Source organism: Puma concolor, chromosome B1 (genome assembly GCF_028749965.1).
Source record: "Puma concolor isolate L17-30 chromosome B1, mPumCon1.1.hap2, whole genome shotgun sequence".
Taxonomy (NCBI): Eukaryota; Metazoa; Chordata; class Mammalia; order Carnivora; family Felidae; genus Puma; species Puma concolor.
This window is the reverse complement of record NC_141670.1, coordinates 34,164,252-34,188,549: the sequence shown is the minus strand read 5'-3', so window position 1 is coordinate 34,188,549 and position 24,298 is coordinate 34,164,252. Positions and strand designations below refer to the sequence as shown.

Below are 24,298 nucleotides of genomic sequence, written 5' to 3'. Positions count from 1 at the left end.
CTCTCTCTCTGCTCCTCCTCCGTTCATGCTCTGTCTCTCTCTGTCCCAAAAATAAAATAAACGTTGAAAAAAAAATTAAAAAAAAAAAAAAAGAAAAGAAAAATCCCTACATTCAGGAAGTCACACATGATATATATGTGAATGATAATGATTAAAGCTCTCGAAGTTTTAGTGAAATCATGTTCTTAATCACTTTCATGTAAAATTTGCACTTTGAATGTTTACATGGAAGAACTGTGGAGAAAAACTACAGTGAAAAAAATGTTTTAAGAGGTATGCCATATTTTATTCAATTTTGCATATGGATTTTTTCCGGTTGTGAAAACACTGCTAATCAGGAAATTTGAAACTGCGGGTACCAGGATTTATTTTCTCTAAATTGATTCGAAAATATAAGAAGTAGTTCTGAAATCTTGGAAGTCAAACTTTACCTCTTCATCTGTGTTAAAAGCAGAACACGACACAGAGTAGTGCCTTAAAAATATTTATGGAATCCAATAAATTGATTTATCTTCTACCTTAAGAAAATTTGGCTTTTTCCTCCTACTTATTACCTGGAAGTTAAAAAAAAAATCTTCATGGAATATAAAGATTAATTAAAACAATACAGGGGCGCCTGGGTGGCGCAGTTGGTTAAGCGTCCGACTTCAGCCAGGTCACGATCTCGCGGTCCGTGAGTTCGAGCCCCACGTCGGGCTCTGGGCTGATGGCTCGGAGCCTGGGGCCTGTTTCCGATTCTGTGTCTCCCTCTCTCTCTGCCCCTCCCCAGTTCATGCTCTGTCTCTCTCTGTCCCAAAAATAAATAAAAAACGTTGAAAAACATTAAAAAAAAAAACAAAAACAAACAAAAAACAATACAATAAAGGCTACTACTATAGAAGACCTAGTTTAAAGAATTAATCTACCACTGGCTATGCATGAGCAGGTTACTTTACCTCGCTGTGGCTTGACTCTCCAGCTTTAAAATTTGAGAAATCAATGACTTAAAATAAGAATTTGTTGGTGGTAAGCACAAGTCTAAGGCAGTACCACTTTACTTTTTATACCTTTAGATTTATATATTCTTGAGCTATTCAGGCGATCAAACGCCCTTAAAACCCCCAGTCTCCAGGGCTACATCCTGTATATTCATACAATGTTGAGATATAGTGTGTAATGTTATAGGCAGTTTATAGAAGTCAATCAGCACCGGTCCTAGAAAAATAGACATCTGAGGCAGGTGTCCGAATAAATAAGGTACAAATGAATGGTTTTTCCCTAAAATCCAATAAATCGCTGGTATAATGTATTGGTATAAAATCCAATCAATCGCTACCTCTTGGAGGAGGGAAAGAGGTAAGTGAGAGAGAAAGGAGCATGATTTGATTGTTTTCCATTTCACAATTTGCAGAGTCTCTGAGTTGGATATTTGCATAGCATGAAAATCCATTAACTGCAATTATTTCAGTCCCCCAACACCTTGGAGAAACCCTTTATATAACGGACATCTGTTACAATCATTGGAACGATTAAGAAAGCCAGATTCAAGCATCGTCTGAAATTTCAAGGAAAAATATGTATTTGGTGAAACAGATGACCATCTAGGCTGAATCTGTTGGGTTTAAACCTGTAAAGGGACAGTCAGCCTCTGGCATACATGTGAGTAAACACCCACAGCCTGATTCAAACGTTAAAGTTAGCACGTGTTTAGTACTTGGAGCACACGTGAGACCTTCCATTAGCAGGCGAGACCCTAAATGACTCTGCAGGAAGAAAACATCTTAATCATGTATTGCACATCAATCATTGCAAATGCTCTCCTTGGCAACTTTCACTATAGCAATCTTCTCAGTCAGTGACTCAGCCAGACCTAATTGTCGGTTAATTAAGTGATCCTTTATCTAGATGTTTCTCTACTTAATCATGTTGGAGCATTTCACTAACACATTAAACTCCTGAATAGTATTTTCTTTTCTTTTTTAAAAATTTTTTAATGTTTATTTATTTTTAAGAGAGGGAGGGAGCATGAGCGGGGGAGGGACAGAGAGAGAGGAAGACACAGAAACTGAATTAGGCTCCAGACTCTGAGCTGTCAGCACAGAGGCTGAGGCGGGGCTCGAGCCCCTGAATGAGGAGATCATGACCTGAGCTGAAGTCTGACGCTCAACCCACTGAGCCACTCAGGTGCCCCCTGAATAGCATTTTCTTATGTGGGACAAGAGTTTAGGTTTTTCCATACAAGTTCAATTTTTCTTGTCAGTTTTTGGCAGAGAATGGATAAAAGATGAGTGATTTACAATACAAATTTGAGTAGATTTGCTTGAGGAATAGAAGCAAAGTGGAACTGAGGATTATTGAAGCTATGTTATTTTCGTGACTTGCTTTGGAATGGGTGCATTCAATTTGTCACTTTAGAACGACACTTAGTTGAAAAGAATTCTATTATAGTTCTCTTCTTGGCTGTGTGGAGTGTTATTTCTTTTGCTAGCAGAACTTAAGGCTTTCCATTAAATGTGTTTGAGTTTGGGACTCTGACTTCTCAACTTATTGTTTCTAAGGAAATGGCCAGGAAAGGCCACACATCAGCTTTTTAGTGTAAAAATAATGAATGAGCATTTGAAATGAATAAGAATGAGTCTCACCCTCTGTCCCACCTAGGCCACGTGTTTGCCTTGTGCCTCATTTCCCACAACTGGAAGCTCCCAGCTGAATAATCATATCCAAACATGCTGAGCTAATTGAAGAAAGGTGCTATGTAAACAAAAGGTACTATTATTATGGTCATTTTCCCAGACCTTGGGCTTCCCCACCCACTTCCTCTCAATTTACAATGAGGTGGAAAGCAGTCTCCTCCAAACGGATGCCGACTTTGAGAGAAATGCCTTTGGTGCCCTCAAGCGGCTTCCTTAGGTAGAAATCGCTTCGCCATGAAGCCTAAACCCATGGCAAAGAAATCGTTCCCTGTAACATGTCAGTTTAAAGGGGTAAAGATATACAACTCAAGCACATGTGGCGTTCAGATTAATATTTTCTAAACAAAATTATTTACGTGTCTAAAATGCCAGGGCATCTTTCCTAGTTTTGAAGTATTTTTTAAACAACATTTTAAAAACTAACGTCGTTAAAGTTTTAAAAATAACAGTAGCATCTTTCTGAATGAGAAGGGATAGGTACAGTAAATATGTTTCTTGATAATCTAATCCCTCCCCCAGTTGGTAGGACAGATCTTTCTGTCCCCAAACTGGAGGCTACATGTTGGATGCATGCAGGTGCATAGAGGTACTGAACAAACAGCCAGGTCTTTATAAATGTTTCCTAAATCTGTCTCTTAAGTCTGTAACTATCAAGCATCAGTGTATTACTTGTCCGAGCTGACCCGTTTTCTTTACACCTAAAAGAAAAGCAATTAACCAAATGAGTGGTTTTTAAAGTTATCAATTAGTTTCATCAGCTGAGCCTCTTTTTATGGAAGAAATATTCCATACAACCCCAATCATAAAACAAACAACAGTGGAACTATTCTGGCTTAGACTGTGCTAAGTTTACCCGGTTTTCTTTCCTTTTCCTTTCCCCCAAAGCCCCTTATACACCTTAGAGAATCCCAGAACTCCAGGGAACACGGTATTAAAATCATTGTACTTGTTATCACTATTGTTTATTTAGACTTCAATTTAAAAAAATACCACTTAGTTCATTTCTTTATAGGTTCTGACAATTTAATTTTTTTTTTGTGCTTTGTATTAAAACTTTGATTCGCCTCAATCATCAATGTGGACACAGAGGTGGTGAAGTAGAAAAGATGAATTTCCAAGTTTCCCGTCTGTTCTTATGCTTTTGAGACTTTATGAATCAACAAATGATTCTATTTTATCGTATATACTGCTGGCTATCAGATACTCAACTTGATGTTGGATTTTGTCAGGGTAAAGAAGCTGATCGAGGCAAAATCTAATTGACCAAACTTGAAAGCAGTGAAGTACTATATCATAATATAATTGGATGACACTAAAAATACACGAGTGCTGAAATGTATGTGATCGAGTAGTCTGAATTTTCTGGCTGTTCAGAGGAAAGGGAGAACAGTACATTTTGTAGGAGTCAAAAAAAAGGTCAGTGAGATGAGCTGAGCCTAGAAGAACAGGTGACCTTGGACCGTCAGAAAGGAACAGATAATTCATTTTTAATACGTAGCCTGGTGATTTTAAGAATCACTATAAGGGCGCCTGGGTGGCGCAGTCGGTTGAGCGTCCGACTTCAGCCAGGTCACGATCTCGCGGTCCGTGAGTTCGAGCCCCGCGTCGGGCTCTGGGCTGATGGCTCAGAGCCTGGAGCCTGTTTCCGATTCTGTGTCTCCCTATCTCTCTGCCCCTCCCCCGTTCATGCTCTGTCTCTCTCTGTCCCAAAAATAAATAAAAAACGTTGGAAAAAAAAAATTAAAAAAAAAAAAAAAAGAATCACTATAATTTTCAAACATGAGTGCATGTGGTTCTATCAAAAATTTCTCTCTATCAGGTAGGCATGCCTAGGGAACTCTGCCTGCTATGTCAGTCCTGCCCTACACAGATAGCACAAGTGGTCAGGGATTAGCTGTTCCAAGAAGTGGAATATGTCATATTGGAAATCTAATATAAGAGTTGGGACATAGCTAAAATAAAAGGTCAAGTACGATCTTCAAGGAACAAAACTCGGATAGATAAGGTAACAGGCAAAGTGGAAGTCAGTTGATTCTTATAAAATCACCATAGATTCTATTCGGTGAAGGGACACTAAAAAAATCCACCCCTCCCTAACAAAGTTGGTGGTTTTTCTTCTCTTAAATTGCTATTCTTTCTTTTTCTTTTTCATTTCACACCCTGGCTCCTGTGTTTTCTGGCCGTAGGGCAGGTTGAAGTGAAAACAGGAAAGGATGGTTTCTCCTACTGTTTCTTGCCAGGTCAGCACTAGGAAGTGCTAAGGACCTGGAGGTGTGGACTCCAGTCGGTTCCTGAAACCTTCCTAAAATCACTTAGGTTTATCCCCTGAGAAGGAGACTTGCTGTTAATAAAATACTGTGGCCCAGACTAAGACAGAACATTGATAGAAAATCAATTAACATATTTCACTACATGTATAGGCCAAGTGAAATAAAAATAGGGTAAACTCAAAAGATGCTGGGAAGGTATTTGAAAATAAAAACTCAACATCTATTTAAAAATGGAAACTATTTTCCTATACTTGGAATTAAAAGATGTATACAAATAAATAAAGCAATACGTTTTCCAGGCAAAAGCATATGTAAATATTAAGAAGAATGACAGAAAGTTTTTATTATATGTAGATAATGCACCTACCAGGAAAATGAATAAATTATTTTGACAACTATTTAGAACCAAGAGATTTAAGTGAATGATTATAATACCTATATAGGAAGATTAGTAGACGTCCTCTGTAATAAGCTATCATGTGAATATAAAATATTCCGTTTACAATATCAAGAAAAATGAAAACACCATGAGTGAAACATAACAACAAATATCTTAGAAAACACTTTGAAAGATAAAATAACAGAAAATAATCAAATGGGCATATGATAGCTTGTGAGATTTGCAAAGTGTATTTCTTTGGCTATCCCAGCACTGGGGTGCAAGAGGTGAGAGATTCTAACTGTGTTAGAGTTATTAAAACTCGCCTCTCAAATCTATGTATTGTGCTAAGAATCTTAGACGTTAACGTTGTTACTCTCTGTCTTTAGGTTGTCCACCTAAATTAGAAACAACCAGCTCACCTCCAATCCCTTGAAATCTCACGCCCTATGTATTCTTCCATGTGCTGGCCACATAAACTCCCAAGTTTTGCCTTCCTTGGGCCTTTTATTAGAGGTGACCACAGACAGCCAGTGCATGTCACTAGCTGCCAGAGTTCCAGCCCTTAGCTGTACCAGGATTTTTCACTGTTGTCAGCATGAACGAGGCCAGGTAAATCCTAAACCTCACCAACTTCCCTGGTAGAAAGCTTACGGATTGCAATCATTTCCAGTGCTAGCTTTTGTGTTAGCTTAGTTGGAAACATGAGTCGAATTTATAACGTTAAGAATCCCACTAAACCTGGGGCGACTGGGTGGCTCAGTCGGTTAAGCGTCAGACTTCGGCTCAGGTCACGATCTCACAGTATGTGAGTTCGAGCCCCGCGCCGGGCTCTGTGCTGACTGCTCAGAGCCTGGAGCCTGTTTCGGATTCTGTGTCTCCCTCTCTCTCTGACCCTCCCCCGTTCATGCTCTGTCTCTCTCTGTCTCAAAAATAAATAAACGTTAAAAAAAAAAATTAAAAAAAAAAAGAATCCCACTAAACCTTATTATATGCAAAAACCATGGGGGGTTTATAGAGGCAAGAAAGGGTTATTAAAGGATAGTGGTAACTGACAGAATCTCTTGAGGTGCTAGAGAAATAGGCATGCAAGTCACACAGACAGAAGGAAGGTTTCCAATCAGTCCCCAGCCCTCTTCTACTACTGCTGGGACCCAGGTAGTACGTATTCCTGATGCTGGACACATTGTCACTGGAACTGGTGCCACTGTAGCTGTTAGGCGTCAAAAGGAGTGGCTGCCTCTATTGTTACCTGTCAACACAATATTCGTTTCCGGTGACCCCCTGAGGGAGGGTGTGTCTGATCACCATGGTGTAAACCATTTGACCACAACTTGAGCTACGGAGGTTGAGAATATAAAATTTTTACATTTTTTAATGTTTATTTTTGAGGCGGGGGGGAAGAGGCAGAGAGAAAGGGAGACAGAGAATCTGAAGCAGGCTGAGGAGCCCAACACGGGGCTCGAGCCTGTGAACCATGAGATCATGACTTGAGCCGTAGACAGACACTCAACCGAGTCACTTGGGCACCCCAAGATTTTACATTTATGTCTTTTAGGGAGGCAGCCTTTGCTGGAGAGGGAGTCCCTACCCATAGGAAGGGGGTCTGTTCCTGCAAAAACAGTGACAACTATCAGTGAGTAGGGCAAGTTCTCTCTCCTGTATTTTCTTTCTGGAAAACATTTTTGTTTTGTTTTGTTTTGTTTTTCCTCAACAATTCTATCTCATTTTTTTGTTTGTTTTCAAAGGAATCTTAGGATGACATAATACATTAAGTAGTGTTCAGATTTTGATTAGAGTTGACTTAAATGAGATAATGAGACAATGAGATCATATGAAAAAAGTTACATTTTATGATGCTCAGTATTTTCACCTAGGAATACAGTATGACTCAATTGATTCATATATTCAATTACATTTTATGACAAAGTTTGCATACATCTTCACATGAGGATAAATTTACTAAATTTATTCCGAGAGTAATTGTTTTCCTATTTCAAGTGAGGTCTTTATTTGTATTAGTTTTAAACTAGCTATTGCCAAAATCCCCAAAAGTCGTTGATTTGTAAATTTGTTTTATTGAAATATAACATACATTTAGAAAAGTATACTTATCACATGAATTTTCATCAAATATACCCTCATAATCAGCAACTAGATCAAGAAACAAAACATTGCTAAAACTCGACACCAAAGATCTTGAGATCTACCCATGTTGTTTGTATGTATTAATAATTAATTTCTTTTAAAGCGGAGTAGTATTTCATTGTATGTATGTATCACAACATATTTGTTCACTCACCTACTGATGGACATTTGAGTTGTTTCCAATTTTTTGGCTATTACAAATAAAGCTGCTATAAGCATTATGTATAAGGCTTTGTATGGACATATGCTTTAGGACAAGTACTCTGCCCTTAGAACTCTGGGTGTTTTGGTCTCCTTAGACTCCGAGTTCCATCATCACGACTCAGGGAAACTACTGGACAATGCCTGAGCCTTCCCTCTTGTGCTGTGTCATAGGAAATCCCTCCAGGTTGGAGCAAAGGTAAGGCTCACCTCCGTGTTTCTTAGTCCGGGATCACTGTCCTCAATTGCCAAATATCTAAATTCTTGAAAACTATAGTTTAATGAATTTTTTCCGGTTGTTTGTGTCTGCCACAAGACTAAATTCAGTCCCTATCGCTCCATCTTGGCCTGAAGGTGGAGTCCTGGTATAGTTTTTTATTGTTGTTTTGGTTGTTTTTTAACGATAGCTTTATTGAGCAAGAATTCACGTACTATCAAGTTCTCTATTTTAAAGCGCACAGTTCAGTGGGTTTTAAGATATTCACAAAGTTATGCATCCAGCACCACTCATTCCAGAACATTTTAGTCACTCCCAAAGGATACCCCGTATCCATGACCAATCTCTCACTGTTCCCTACCCCCTCTCTGCCCACTGGCACTGCAGAGTCCGTATTCTGTTTCCATACATCTGTCCATTCTAGGTATTTCATATGAGTGAAATCATGAAGTATGTGGACTTTTGTGTTCCATTTCTTTCACTGAGAATGTTTTCAAGGATCATGCATGTATGTATGTATCAGAGCTTCATTCTGTTTTATGGTTAGGTATTTCAGTATACAGATGCACCATGTTTGTTTGCCCATTCATCGCTTGACAGGCATTGGGTTGTCTCCACTTTCTGGCTATTATGATAGTGCTGTTATGCACATTTTTGTACACGCTTTTGTGTGGACATATATTTTCGTTTCACACGGGTACATACATACCTAAGAGCGGAATTTCTGGATTACATGGTAACTCTGTGCTGAATTTTTTCAAAGAACTATCGTAGATCTTCTAAATGTCTGTAAATCTTATGTTCCCACCCGCAGTGTATGGGGCTTCCGATTTCTCCACATCCTTACCAGCATTTGTTTTTATCTGCCTTCCAGATTACAGCCCTCCTAGCGGATGCACAGCGGTTTTTTTACTGTGGTTTGATTCACATTGTTTCTTGTGTCAGTTTCAGTAGTTTGTTTCTAGTGTTTCTATCATGTTTCTTTTCACTTGCTTTTATGAATTGCTAAAGATTCTAGAAAATGTGAATATTAAATATGAAAATGTGATGATAATTACAAAGTGTGTGGTAGTGTTTTATTTTATTACTGAATTCAAGGTCTTTACCTGAGGTTTTATTTCCCTCCACCAAAAAATTTCTGCTTAGAAAAAATTCTTCTATATCAAGTTTGATTTTTTTTTTAAACAGAAATGTGAATGTGACACTTAATATTACTATGGCCAATTATATTGAATATGTAAATTAATAAAGTTACACTGTTTTTTATTTTTATTTTTTAACATTTATTCCTTTTTGAGAGAGAGAGATGAGGGTTAGGGTCAGAGAGAGAGGAGCGCCTGGGTGGCTCAGTCGGTTAAGTGTCTGACTTCGGCTCAGGTCATGATCTCACGGTCCGTGAGTTCGAGCCTGGCGTCAGGCTCTGTGCTGACAGCTGGGAGCCTGGAGCCTGCTTCAGATTCTGTGTCTCCCTCTCTCTCTCTCTCCCTCTCTGTCCCTCCCCCACTCACACTCTGTCTCTCTCTCTCTCAAAAATAAATAAACATTTTTTAAAAATTAAAAAATAATCAAATCATACTTTTATCCCTGAGACGGACAATATCCTATTTGATTATGGCATATTCTTTTAACATTGCACCAAAATTATATACTAACATTACTGATATTTTAAAGTCCTTTTTTTCATGTGTGAGTTTGGCTAGCAATTTGTTATCCGTATCATTTTAAGTTTTGATTTTAAAAGTAAATTGAGTTTCAGATTCACTTTCTGAATTTCTTTCTCCTTTATGTTATTAGAGGGATTGACTTATTTATCTTAACTTTTATAACTGGCATGTTTTGTTTGAATTTTTTCTGTGTTACCTCCTTATGCTTTAGACATATTTGACTAAGTTATTTTTTCCTATGAAGCCTGTCTCTGTATTTTTATTTCCTCCTTATCTATGTATCAAAGTCAAAAGCTTCTTCTTAATTCTCTAATGCAGTACTTAAATATTTTTAAGCACATATATCAACATACATTTTTTCTAATTGTGAATTTTATTATAAAATATGTGTTATAAATATAAATATAAATATAAATATAAATATAAATATAAATATAAAAAAGTTTGTGTTAGGAATGAAAAGCCATCAGGACATATTTATGTATTTATCTGTGTGTGTACCTTAACCTTATATATTTGTGCTTTATGTTGTTGCAAAGTCCTTTCAGATGTTTTACACTTTTATTCTTTTTCCCCACTCACCAGAGTATGTTTATTTTTACATTTACTTTTTGTCTTTCCTTGAGTTCTTTTGTTTATATTCTGTCATTTTGAGAATGATTAATTTGTTTATCCCAATTTGCTATTGTTTAGTTATTGAAGAATTTAATTTCGACTGAATTTTGTTGTCAGGATTAGTTGTTCTCATTGTCAATAATTTTCTGTTTGTACAACCAGTAAACACTAGTCTAATATAGAAAGTGTGTTTGGTTAGTTCAGTTCTATGAACAAAATATTTTATTTTATTTTTTTAATTTTTTTAACGTTTATTTATTTTTGAGACAGAGAGAGACAGAGCATGAACGAGGGAGGGGCAGAGAGAGAGAGAGAGACGGAGAATCTGAAGCAGACTCCAGGTTCTGAGCCATTAGCAAAGAGCCCGAGGTGGGGCTCGAACTCATGGACCGTGAGATCATGACCTGAGCCAAAGTCGGATGCTCAGCCGACTGAGCCACCCAGGCGCCCCTGAACAAAATATTTTAAACATTGGCTATCCTAAAGCTTACTTTAATAAAATTAACAACTTTCTCTGTGTTCTAGCATAGCCCTGACTTTATACAAAACTGCTTTTGATGCTAGTGCTTTAATTAAGTGTAAAACCAGGATCTTATCAGTAGCTTCTAATTTTTAGCAAGGTTATTGTAATATCTGGTATTTTTCACTGTAACATTACTTATTATACAACTTCTGGTTTGGCTATGAATGTGCTTTTTCTTTTTCAAGTTTATTTATTTATTTTGAGAGAGAGAGAGAGAGAGAGAGAGAGAGAGAGAGAACCCCCAGTAGGCTCTGCACTGCCAGCATGGAGTCCAATGCAGGGCTTGAATTCACAAATCGTGAGATCATGACCTGAGCCAAAACCATAAGTCAGACACTTAATTGACAGAGCTTCCCAGGCACCATTTCAGCAAATGTAATTAATGATGCTGTGTGTGTGTGAGATTAAATTTAAACAAAACAACGCAGTCTCCATAAACTTGTTGTACCACATGGTGCTGACGCAAACTACCAATGTTTCAATTCTGTCTGGGACTCCACTTTCTTTAAAATGGACTGTTGGGGCGCCTGGGTGGCTCAGTCGGTTAAGCGTCCGACTTCGGCTCAGGTCATGATCTCGTGGTCCGCGAGTTCGAGCCCCGCGTTGGGCTCTGTGCTGACAGCTCAGAGCCTGGAGCTTGTTTCAGATTCTGTGCCTCCCTTTTTCTCTGATCCTCCCCTGTTCATGCTCTCTCTGTCTCTCTGTCTCAAAAATAAATAAATGTTAAAAAAATTAAAAATAAAATAAAATAAAATAAAATAAAATAAATCTCATGTACCTATGAGAAAAAAAAAACACTCTCAATTAAGCTCTGATACAATCCTGGTTTTCCACTTAGAATTTTTCATTTTATACCTATTGAAAAGGTATATATTTTATATTTACATAGACAAATAGAACGATCATAACCATGTTGTTAGGTTATTTGCCTCTTGTGGCTTAAAACCTGAAAGTGAGGCCCAGTATTACGTGTGCCTTGATATTTGGAGACGAGAGGGAGGAACGTGAATGGCTTACCTGCAAGTTTCCCTTCTCACTCTGCTCCTGTAGAGATGGACCCATAGCCAAATAGGTTTCCTATTACAGAGACCAGACAGTTGCTTCTTTTCCTTGACTTCCCTGCCAGCCCGTGAAGTTCAAGCCAATCGCATCCTCCACCAGGAATCAGGGAGCATCTTACTTTCTTGATACTAAGTCTATTTCCCACAGTCCCCAGTCTTTCACTTTGTTCCCAAATGCAACCCCTACGTGGTTCTGCATGGCACAGCGTCCCCCTGCCCCAGGCTGTGAGTACGCATGACGAATACACTGCTGTTTACCTCATCTATCCAGCATCATGTACCGTGGTTTGGCCATCCCCATAGCCCTGTGGTAGGGATCCTTCCCACACGCATTGGCTGAAGAGGAGGTCAATAAAACACCTCTGGACAGTAAGATTTTGTTATCAGTGACAAATTACTATGTACTTTTTTGCAGATAGGTTTTCTGTGAGCAATCATCTGATTTATAAAAAGACGCTACAAAATTTAAAATGACACAAAATATCAATTTCAAAACAACATCAAAAAGAGAATTTAACCCCATGTAAGTAGAGTAAATAATGCTATAGCGTATTGCTATACGAACTGGCAACAGAAAGGGTTGGCAAAGGAGGGCCGAGGAAGTCAACTCTATCTTTCAAGAATGAGAACAAGGAGCTCCATAATCATTGGCATCCACTCCATATTGTAACTGTGGTTAGAAATGTATATGATGGGAACTCCAGGGATTTTCTGAATCCTTCATTTAAGGTCCGGGGTCAATGGTGGCCACAATGTAACATTTGTGCTGAGTTACTATCTGTACTAAGCAGTCATCTACATAGTTGCTATGTGTGTGCCTGGTAATTGTTCAAATCTTGGATCCTTGGCAATCCTTAGAGCCACTGGATACTTTTGCCCCAATTGATCAATTTCAGTCATGACACAGTCAGTTGTATCGGGGATACAATTGTCATATGGACAGTCCATCATTGACTGTATTAAGTCAGGTTTGGCTTTAATGGAAAAGTTTATAGTTGATATCAACCAGGGCATGGTAAGGTGAGCCTAGCTGCGTGTTGTATTGGAAGAATAAGCAAGAAGGATGTTGAGGTACTTCTCTTTCATTGAGTGTGCACTGGGATCTTTCTTTTCTTTCCTTTTAGGTTTTAATATACCCTACTCTTTAAGCCTCTGATCTCCAGAGACTAAGCATTGGATTCATGGTCTCATACTTCCTTGATTTTCTTTTGCTTTCCCATGTTCTTGCCGCACTCTTGTTTCTTTTTTGAATATATTTTAAACAGTAATTAAACTCAACATGTGTAGCACAAACAATAGAACACAAATGAGGTGGAAATAACACAGATGTCTGTGATCAAGTTCATGCTGTCTCAGGCAATGGTAACTTCCTGATGACCCTCACCTAGGCAGAAGCAATTGCAAGAATAACAATAACCAATATCGGTGACGTTAAAATGTAAAAAATAATATCTTAGCATTCGGTCATACTAAAAGCATTTTGCAATTTCCAGCATCAGTGTTTTTATTATGTTGGATCACAAAATTTGTACCAAACAAGAGCCATAAAATGAGCCGCATTTCTCAAGCTTCCAAAGCAGGGGCTGGCTAACTGAAGCCTGTGCTCTCTAACTGGCCGGTAGCTTGGTTTTTGAATGACCTGTGAGGTAAGAATTATTTTTACTTAAAAAAAAACAAACAAACCTTTTTAAATATTTATTTATTTATGAGAGAGAGAGAGAGAGAGAGACAGAGACAGAGACAGAGACAGAGACAGAGTGGGAGCAGGGGAGGGGCAGAGAGAGAGAGGGAGATACAAAATCCAAAGCAGGTTCCAGGCTCTGGGCTGTCAGGACAGAGCCCGACACGGGCTCAGACTCAGGAACTGCGGGATCATGATCTGAGCCAAAGTCAGAAGCTTAACTGATTGAGCCGCCCAGGTGTCCCAAGAATTAGTTTTACTTTTTAAAGGGCTGCAAACACAAACAAGCATGCAAATGAAGAACAATATGTGATGGAGACCAAATATGGACTGCGAAGCCTACATTATTTAATGTGTGATCCTTCAGAGAAAAATTTGCTTCTGTTCTAAAGTAGTACAGATTTGATTGTACTAATCACTGATAGCTATGCTTTTAAAGTTTATTTCTTCTTTTTAATGTTTATTTATTTTTGAAAGAGGGAGAGACAGAGTGCGAGCAGGGGAGGGGCAGAAAAAGAGAGGGGGACACAGAATCCAAAGCAAGCTCCAGGCTCTGAGCTATAAGCACAGAGCCTGACTTGGGCCTAGAACACACGAGCCGTGAGATCATGATCTGAGCCGAAGTCAGATGGTTAACCGACTAAGCCCCCCAGGTACCCCAGAAAATTTATTTATTTATTTTTTGAGAGAGAGTGATCAGGGGAGGAGCAGAGAGAGAGGCAGAAAGAGAGAATCCTAAGCAGGTTCCACACTGTCAGCTCAGAGCCCAATGTGGGGCTCAATCCCACGAATGGTGAGATCATGAACTGAGCTGAAATCAAAAGTCAGACACTTTATCCGGCTGAGCCACCCAGGCACCCTCCTAACAGATATACTTTAAAAATTATTGGTTCCATAGTTCTCAGATATTCTTGATTCACTGCATCTTTTGTAGCCCAATCATTTTCAGGGTGTCCCCATGACTAAAGAAATACTTAAAAGTTCTGCTTATTGAGTAGTTAGGTACAAACAACATAATAAGCATTATGTGCTGACAACCTAATAGCAATTTGAAAAGCATGATCCATGTTTATTAAAAGGATAAGCTGGTACTTTCATTTCACTTTAAATAACCACAATTAATATTAGGCCTGTCTAAGCTTCTTAAAGCCTGGAATGAGTTTGGACACCATCATTCTCATTTCCTGCTCTACAGTGATGTCCACTGTAGATGTCTTCACAAAGACGCATCATCAAAGGAAAGTAGCACAAGCCATTGTTGAAATTGTAAGCTACTTCTAACTGGTATATTTCACATCAGATAGATACAGAGTCACTGTGTTTGCCTAGAAAAGCTAAAATATACTGTGAGTTTGTTGTGGCAACCTCTTATGCCTTGGCACACAGTTCAAGAACTTTAGAAGAGTTGATTTATCATAAAAAAGCATAAGCCTCTAGCCATGCCTGGTATAAGAATGATTTTTAGTATTTGTCTGAGTCATTTCATTTTTGTCATGTGATAATGTAAGTATATACGACAATCATAAAAATTTGTTACTGACAATAAGAGTAGGAAATACTTATATGTCAGGATAATTGACATTGTAACAATTTTGTATAAATATGGTTTATTTCTCAATTTATTTAGGTCCCTTTAATTTCTCTTGTCCAAGTCTTATAACATTAATATTGAGTGTATCAATTTCATACATATTTTTAAAAATTTATCCTATTTATTTCATGATTTTTGTTGCTATTGTATATTGTGTCTTTAAAATTTCACTTTGAATTATTTGTTGATAATTATAAGTATGTAATAAATATTGTAAATATTGTAAATAAGTATTCTAAATATGAACTTGTTGAACTTAACTTTAGTCATATTACTTTTACTGAAGATCGTTTAAGGTTTTCTACCTACATTATTTTTTCTTCTATAAATAAAGACAGTTTTACTCTTTATTTTTCAACTTGCAAGCCTTTTAATTTTTTGCCTTATTGTGCTGTCTAAAACTTCTATCTGCTAATAAGTGTGAGCAGATATTCTTGCTTATTTTAGGGAAGTATAACGTTAGCTATAAAGTTTTCATAAATGTCCTTAATAATGGGTGTTAAATATTGTCAAAAGCTTTTTCTCCATCTATTAAAAATATCACATGTGTTTCCTTCAATTTGTTAATATGATGAATTACACTGATTGGCATTGGAATGTTGAGCCAATGTTGCCTTCCTGGAATAAACTGTGGCTGGTCATAACGTATTATTCTTTTTACACTAGGTTATATTATACCATTGCTAGATTAGATTGCCAATAGTTAATGTTTTTTTTGTTTTCCATTTGTGTTCATGACAGATGTTAGTCTGAGTTTTTCTTTCCTGTTGTATCTTTGTCTGGCTTTAGGTCAAAAGTAATTCTGTTCTCATAAAATGAGTTGGGAAGTGCTTCTTAATCTATTTTCTGGAGGAGTTTGTGTAAGGTTGGTCTTATTTCTTTAAATGTTTGGTAGAATTCATCAGTAATATCATTTGAGTTACCTACAAGTCTGAGGAAAAGTATATAGATGCATATACTGATGTATACATCTCTCTATATCTATCTATCTATCTATCTATCTATCTATCTATCTATCTATCTATCATCTCTCTATCATCTATCTATCTATCTATCTATCTATCTATCTATCTAATTATTTCAAATTCTTTGATAGGTATAGGATTATTTGAGATTGGCTTTTTCTTCTTGTATCAATTTTGGTCATTTTTATATTTCATGGAATTTGTCCATTTCATCTGGATTTTCAGGTTTACTGGCATACAATTGTTTGTAGTCACCCCCAGTTCCTTTTGGATGTTTATAATATCTGCAGTGCTGACATCTATTTGATTCCTGATATTGATAATTTGTGTCTCCTCTTCCTTTTTTGTGATCAGTTTGGCCATAAGTTTATCAATTTTATTGATCTTTTAATTGATCAAAAACCCAGCTCTTGCCCTAGTGAATTTCTCCATTGTTTGTCCATTTTTAATGTTATTGACTTCTGTTTACTATTTAGTATTTATCCTACTTCTTTTGGGTTTAATTGATCCTTATATTTCTAGCTTCTTAAGATGGGAATCTGGATTCTTATTTTTACAATTATTCTCTACACTTCATGGAAAGATTTGATCACTAGGTGGCAGCAACATATAGGGAAGGGCACTGAAGTTGTGACGCCTGTATATTCAACATAAGCACAACCAGCTTGTCAGCCTCCCAGTAGCTGGTAAAGGCCTGAGTGACTTGCTAATTTTCACCAGGAATGCATTGATAGCTGGAACTAATGAAGTAAAGTCATAGTTTGCCTCTGTGTCTGCTCAGATCGGCTTGTCTCTCTGTTTCTTTAGCTATCTCCTGAGCTCCTGGTGAGGATTTATTTGTTTACCTTGAGCATTTTTGTACTATTTATGTACTATCATCATTCTCCAAATTTAGTTACAGTTGTCTATAGGACATAAACGAATCAGAACCGACGGGACACAGGACTGCCTGTTTTTGTTTTTTAACTTTTTTAGTTTGAAATAATGGTAGGTTTACCAAAAAGTTGTAAAGGTAGTACAAAGAATTCTCATACACTCTCCTGAAAAAAGTGATTTTGTTCACTCTGTAAACCTAGTACTAGGCTAGCACTATTCCCCGCACAATTGAGAGAGTAAGGATTCAATATTACTAACTCCAAATCTGGAATATTTTGGACAAGAAAGTGCTGAAAATAATTTTTAAAGATCCTGATACGAAAGGAGAAATATAAAGATCTGTAAGCTACAGCTATTTTTTTTATTATTTGCATTTGTATAAGGCATTTTTTCCTATTTTTTACTTTTAGATTTTTTTTCATTACATTAAAAGTTAATTTCTTTAAGAGAGCATACAGTTGGTCTTATTTTTTTTCTAATCTAAAAATTTGACTTCTAATGAAGTATTTAGTTTATTTAAATGTAATTATTGACAGAGTTGAGTTTCACCTACCATCTTGATGTATCAACTTAGTGGAGTAGTTCTCAGTTGGGCACAATTTTGCCCCAGAGGGGACATTTGGCAATGTTTGAAGTCATTTTCGGTGGTCATAAAGGGAGAGGGTTGGTGGTATTGGCATCCAGGGGTAGAAGGCAGAGTTGCTGCTGAACATTCTACAATGCACAAGGAAGCCCTGACATCGAGGTATCTATCTCAAAAGCATCACTGTAGATTATGGGACAGAAAAAAAAATTTTTTCCCTACTTAGGAGTTTATATTCTATAGTCTATGAGATTTGATGTGTGTTCTTCAGGAGGTGTGTGTGTGTGTGTGTGTGTGTGTGTGTGTGTGTGTGTGTGTACATGCATGTATTTCCAGTAAACAGTTATCTGCTCAATAATTCTGAGAATAAAGAAGTACATCTGTAAATTTCCAGGGTGAGATTTTGAAAGAATTTGCATCCTCTGCCTTCCTTAAGCCCTTTGATAGAAAAAGTTGGAGATCCCGACTGACACAACACTTTCCCCATGTATATTTATAAAATCTCCACATATAGACTTATAATCTCCATTTCCTACAAAACTCCTACTTATGTCTGCCTGAGTATTGGATGCTATGCCCCTCCCCTCAGGTGGGTATAGCCTCTTTCTTCTTGCTTGTCTACCTGGCATTTCATTCCATCTTCATATAGTTCTTGACTTTAGTTTTGTTTTATGGCTGACTTTCTAGGTTATTCATCTTGGTTAGTCACTGCTCATGTTTCTACTTGAGACAGATAAAAGTTGAGCCTACTTGACTCAACTAGCCAAGAAAGTAGGAAGTCAAGAAAGTTGTTTCTACTTGAACAGATAAAAGTTGAGCCTTGACCTTGTGTGGTTGGTGTAAGAGAGAAAGTAATAATTGGATTTCGGATTGGTCCAAAGCTGAGAAGTGGAGCTGAGAATGAAGTCTGCCTGGAAAACTGTGTGCTTATGGAGGTCTGACAGGTGTTAGAAGAGAGGAAACTGAAAATATTTCAGTCCAAAGAACAAATCTGGAGTGGAGCATCTTAAGGCAGTATGCTCTCACACCTGGCTGCTCATCACATCCCCTGTAGATGTTTATAAAATATGATGCCGTGGCCCCACCGCAGACTTAACTCAATAAAAATCATCCAGATTGGGATTCAAGAAGCTGTGTTTTTGAAAACATCCCAGGTGATTCTGATGATCTGTCAAATTTCAGAAGCTGGCTTCTGGGGATTTCTGGTGGAAGGCTCGTTTGTGTGCATGACTACACGTGTGGGTCCTGGTATATCTGGGGACTGGCTTCCAGAGTTTGTGAGGTGCCGCATACACTGTTGGCCCCTGAGTTCTGTTTGGGCCCAGTCAAATCTGCATCTATATGCCCTCCTGTCCTGTGCTCGGGAGCCAGGTCCTTACCGCCTGTGTTCCCTGCTTTTGATAGAGCGCTGACCTAATATATAGATTCTATCAGTTTGGATTGGATGCTACTATATTTCCCTTGGCTTATGCTAGTGGCACATAAGAGAGGAGATTAATCTTTGAAACTTGCCACAATCTCATATGTACTTTTTTCCATCAAATCTGTGCCATAAGGAAGGAGTCGTGTCCAAGCCTGGGAAGCCTCTAACAATTGGCATGTGTGTTTTTGGTGCTGAATTGCCTCCTTGACTGGTTTAGTTCATCTCCCTACTCGCTGCGGGAGATTTTTAAGCTGTAAAGTATTTGTAATACAATTTTCAGGAAATTGGTATACTTATACACAATGGGACCTCACAATTTAAAAATGATCTTACCCCCAGTCTACTTGTAATGTGTCTTCTAATCTTCCATTCATGGTTTCTTCTAAATATTTAAACGTCTTTGTTTTTCTATTTACCACACATACCTATTAAAAATTTTTCTGTTTATTAAAAAAATAATTTATTGCAGTAATGTATGACATGAAAGTACACAGAATTACATAAAAGTACAGTCCTTTCTGATTTCAAAATATTTAGTGTTATTTGTTTGGGACCCTGCTGTGTATTAAGTGTGGTGTGGACACGCATTTAAATGTATAAACACAGACTCATCATTTGAAAACATAAAAATAAAAGCTAACCTGATTAAAAAGTAGGCTTGGAGTGTCTATTGTGAAGTTCATTCTGAGGTGATATTCAAAGCTTTTCCATAGCATCTCAGATGCATATGTTTTGAGTTTCGTAGAAAAAACCGAGACTACATGAGTGTTACGGTGAAATTCTAGGGGTTCCAATAAGATCCTTTATTTTAAGTGAAGTGTAATTGACATACACAATGTTATATTAGTTTCGTGTGTAAAACATAATAACGGTATTTATACATATTATGAAACAATTGCCACAATGAGTCTAGTTATCATCTGTCACCTTGCCAAGTTATAAAATTTTTCTTTCTTCTTGTGATGGGAAATTTTAAGGTTTATTTTCTTAGCAACTTTTAAGTATGCAACCCAATAAAACTGACTGTAGTCACTAAGCTCTCCTTTACATATCATGACTTGTTGTTTTTTCACATATGGAACTTTGTCCTTTTTGACACCTTTCACCCATGTCGCCCATCCTCCCAACCCCCTCACCACTGACAACCACCAACCTATTCTCTGTATCCGGGAGTTTCGTTTTATTTGTTTGGTGGGTTTTTAGACTCCACATGTAAGTGAAATCGTAATGGTATTTGTGTTTGTTGGGCTTATTTCATTTAGCATTATACCTTGGAGGTGCATCCATGTTCTCACAAATGGCGAGATTTCATCCTTTTTTATGTCTGCGTAGTATTCCATTGTACGTGTATAACTCATCTCTTTATCCGTTTATCCATCCATGTACACTTAGGTTGTTAATATATCTTGGCTATTGTAAATAATGTGGCCATGACAATAGGGGTGCGTATGTCTTTTCGAATTACTGTTTTTATTTTCTTTGGATAAATAGCTAAGTGGAATTGGTGGATCAAATGGTAATTCTTTTTTTTTTTTTTTTTTTTTTGAGGAACCCCAAACTGATTTCCGTAGTGGCTACACCGATTAGTATTCTCACCAACAGTTCACGAGTGTTTCGCTTCCTGCATGTCCTCGTCAACCTTTGTCATTTCTTGTCTGTTTCACAATAGCCAATCTGACAGGTGTGAATTATATCTCATTGAAGTTTTGATGTGCATTTCTCTGATAATAAATGATGCTAAGGATCCTTTCATGTGCTTGTTGGCCATTTGCATGTCTCCTTAGGAAAACTCTGTTCAGATCCTTTGCCCATGTTTAATTAGATCGTTTGTTTGTTTGTTTGCTACTGAGTTGTATGAGTTCTTTTTCTTTTTTTAATTTTTTTAACGTTTTATTTATTTTTGAGACAGGGAGAGACAGAGCATGAATAGGGAGGGTCAGAGAGAGGAAGACACAGAATCTGAAACAGGCTCCAGGCTCTGAGCTGTCAGCACAGAGCCGGACGCGGGGCTGAAACTCACGGACCGCGAGATCATGACCTGAGCCGAAGTCAGCCGCTTAACCGACTGAGCCACCCAGGCGCCCCATAGTTCTTTATGTATTTGGGGTATTAACCCTTTATTGGATATGTGACTTGCAAATATATTCTCCCACCCAGCAGTTTGCCTTTTCATTTGTTGATGGTTTCCTTCACGGTGCAGAAGCTTTATAGTTTGATATCATCCCACCTGTTTATATTTGCTTTTGTTGCTCTTGTCTTTGCAGTCAGCTCCAAAAAATCATCACCAAGACTGATGTCAAGGAACTCACTACCTATGTTTTCTCTAGGAGTTTTCTGGTTTCAGGCCTTATGTTCAAGTCTTTAATCCATTTTGAGTTACTTTTTTGCAGATGGTATGTTAGAAGTCTGGTTTTATTCTTTTACATGTGGCTGTCCAGTTTTCCTAGCCTATTTATTGAAGAGACAATCTTTTCTCCATTCTATATTCTTGCCTCCTTTGTCATAAACTAATTGACCATATACGCAGGTCTTTATTTACGGGCAACTATTTTGCTCCATTGATCTATGTCCCTGTTTTTTTAAAAAAAAATTTTTTTTACATTTATTTATTTTTCAGAGACAGAGAGACAGCATGAGCAGGGGAGGGGCAGAGAGAGAGAGGGAGACACAGAATCCAAAGCAGGCTCCAGGCTCTGAGCTATCAGCACAGAGCCCGATGCGGGGCTCGAACCCACGAGCTGTGAGATCATGACCTGAGCCGAAGTTGGACGCTTAACCGACTGAGCCACCCAGGCGCCCCATATGTCCCTGTTTTTAAGGAAATGCCATACCATTTTGATTACTGTCACTTTGTAACATAGTTTGAAATCTGAGCGCACAATACCTTCAGCTTTGTACTTCTTTCTTAAGACTGCACTCTTTGGAGTCTTTTGTGGTTTCATAAAAATTTTAGGATTTTTTTGTTCTATTTCTGTGAAAAATGCCATTAGAATTTGATAGGAATTGCATTGAACTTGTAGTTTGCTTTGGATAATATAGACATTTTAACAATATTAATTATTCTAATCTATTAGCATGGAATAGCTTTCCATTTATTTGTGTCATCTTCAATTTATTTCACCAATATTACATAGCTTTCAGGATACAGATTTTTCACCTCCTTGGTAAAATTTACTCTTAGACATTTTATTATTTTTGACACAGTTGTAAATGGGATATCTTTGATGTCTCATTTTATATCTTTTCATCTTGGAATCCCTTAACTCATTATTATGGTTATAGTTATTTTTTCTGCTTTTTGCTTTTTAACATTCATACCAGCCTAATAAGCTTAATAATCCTTTACTATATGTTTACCTTTACTAGTGAGTTTGTTTTATTATTTATTGTCATATGTTTTCTTGTTAGTAATCAGGGCTCTTTCTTTTCAGCTTAACAAAGTTCCTTTAATGTTTCTTAAGTGCCTGGTTTGTGGTCATAAACTCCTTTAGCTTTTCCTTGCTTGAACAACTCCTTATCTCTTCTTCAATTCTGAATAACCTCACTGGGTAGCGTATTCTTGGTTTGAAGGTTTTGTTCGTTTGTTTGTTTTCCTTATAGCTCTTTGAATATATGGTGCTGCTCCCTTTTAGCCTGCACAGTGTCTGCTGAGAAATCTGACTATAATTTTATGAGGGTTACCTTATAGGTAACAGGTCCTTTTTCTCTTGCTGTTTTTAATATTCTGTCTTTAACTTTTGACATTAAAAAAAATTTTTTTTAATGTGTATTTATTTTTGAGACAGAAAGAGACAGAGTGGTGTGAGCAGGGGAGGGGCAGAGAGAGAGAGAGAGGGAGACACGGAATCCGAAGCAGGCTCCAGGCTCCGAGCTGTCAGCACAGAGCCTGGTGTGGGGCTCGAACTCACGAGCTGTGAGATCACGACCTGAGCCGAAGTCGGACACTTAACCAACTGAGCCACCCGAGTGCCCCATTTAACTTTTGACATTTTAATGATAGTGTGTCTTCATGTGGATTTGTTTAGGGTCATTTTCTTTGGAGCTTTCTGGGTTTCCTGAATGTGGATGTCTGTTTCTTTCCCCAGCATAGGGAGGTTTCCAGTCATTATTTCATCATAAGTTTTCTGTCCCTTCCTCTCTCTTTTTTTTCTGGGACCTGTTTAACATGGGTGTTACTCCACTTGATGTTTTAAGAGGTCCCTTGAGCTATCTTCAGTTTTTAAAAATATTTTTTTCTCTTTTTGTTGCTCTGTTTTGGTGAGTTCTGCCGCCCTGTCTTCCAGATCACCATTCCTTTCCTTTGCTTCATCTATTTGCTGCTGAACCCCTCTAGTGTATTTTTCAGTTAAGTTATTATATCCTCCAGCTCTATGATTTCTGTTTGGTACTTTCTTATATTTTCTATCTTTTTGTTAAAGTTCTCACTGTGTTCAGCCATTCTTCTCCTTAGTGTAGTGAGCATCTTTCCGGCCATTACTTTGAACTCTTTATCAGTTAAATTCCTTATCTTCATTTCATTAAGTCTTTTCTGGGGTTTTGTCTTGTTCTTTCATTTGGAACATACTTCTCTGTTTCCTCATTTTGCACAGTTCTCTGTGGTTTCTACGTATTAGATGCAGCAGATACCCCTCCAGTTTTGAAGCGATGGCCATAAATAGAAGACAAACGTTATCATGTAACATTGCCCTAATTCTTGATTGGCTCTCCAACCTGATTAATTTTTAATAGGTCCCAGTTGTTGAGGGTGTGTGTGAGGATCCGTCAGTGTTCCAGAGAAGAGATCTCGGGCAGCACCTATTTTTAGGCTGATTGGAAGCCAGACCCTGAGACAGCAGCTTTCAAAGCAAATATATACTGTTCGGTGAGACTGAAATCATAAACCCTGCTGGCCTCCAGACCAGGTGTCTGTAGGTATCCCATTGACAACAACTGGAAAAAAATTCAGGTCTCCAAATGGATGTTTGAGCTCCTTTCTGGAAGATGCCAGTGAGCTGTGGCAAGGCTGAGGGAGAGATAAAAATGGTGTCCCTCAGCCTGGGTTCCCTGAGAGTCTCAGAGGCTATTTCCATATAGCCTCTAGATACATGGGAAACCTGACGCCTGCTCCTCAGGTTGAAGCTTCAGGACAAGTAAATAGGCCTTTTGCACAGGAATAATGATGGCGCGCTTTAGTCTGCGATCTCTGTAGTGCCTTGGGGAAGGTAGCCTGCTAAGAACTATCTCTCTGTTTCAGACCCACAAGGCCCAGAAATGCAAGCCCCTCTGGCCACAAGAACAAGGTGCTCTCGTGTAGACTGCATGTGTCTGCCAGCTTCAGTGGGGCTACGGGTGAGCTCAGGAGCAGGGCGCATCTGCCGTGGGCACAGGCAAGGCCATGGGCACAGGGGAAGAAGGGCATACTCATCATCACTGGCAAGGTGGAGAGACAT

General features: G+C 38.0%; 1 pseudogene; it reads right to left on the bottom strand.

Moving 5' to 3' along the window:
• Nucleotides 1-12,366: 12,366 nt before the first annotated feature.
• On the bottom strand, nt 12,367-24,298 carry LOC147581562 (rRNA-processing protein FCF1 homolog pseudogene; annotated as a pseudogene).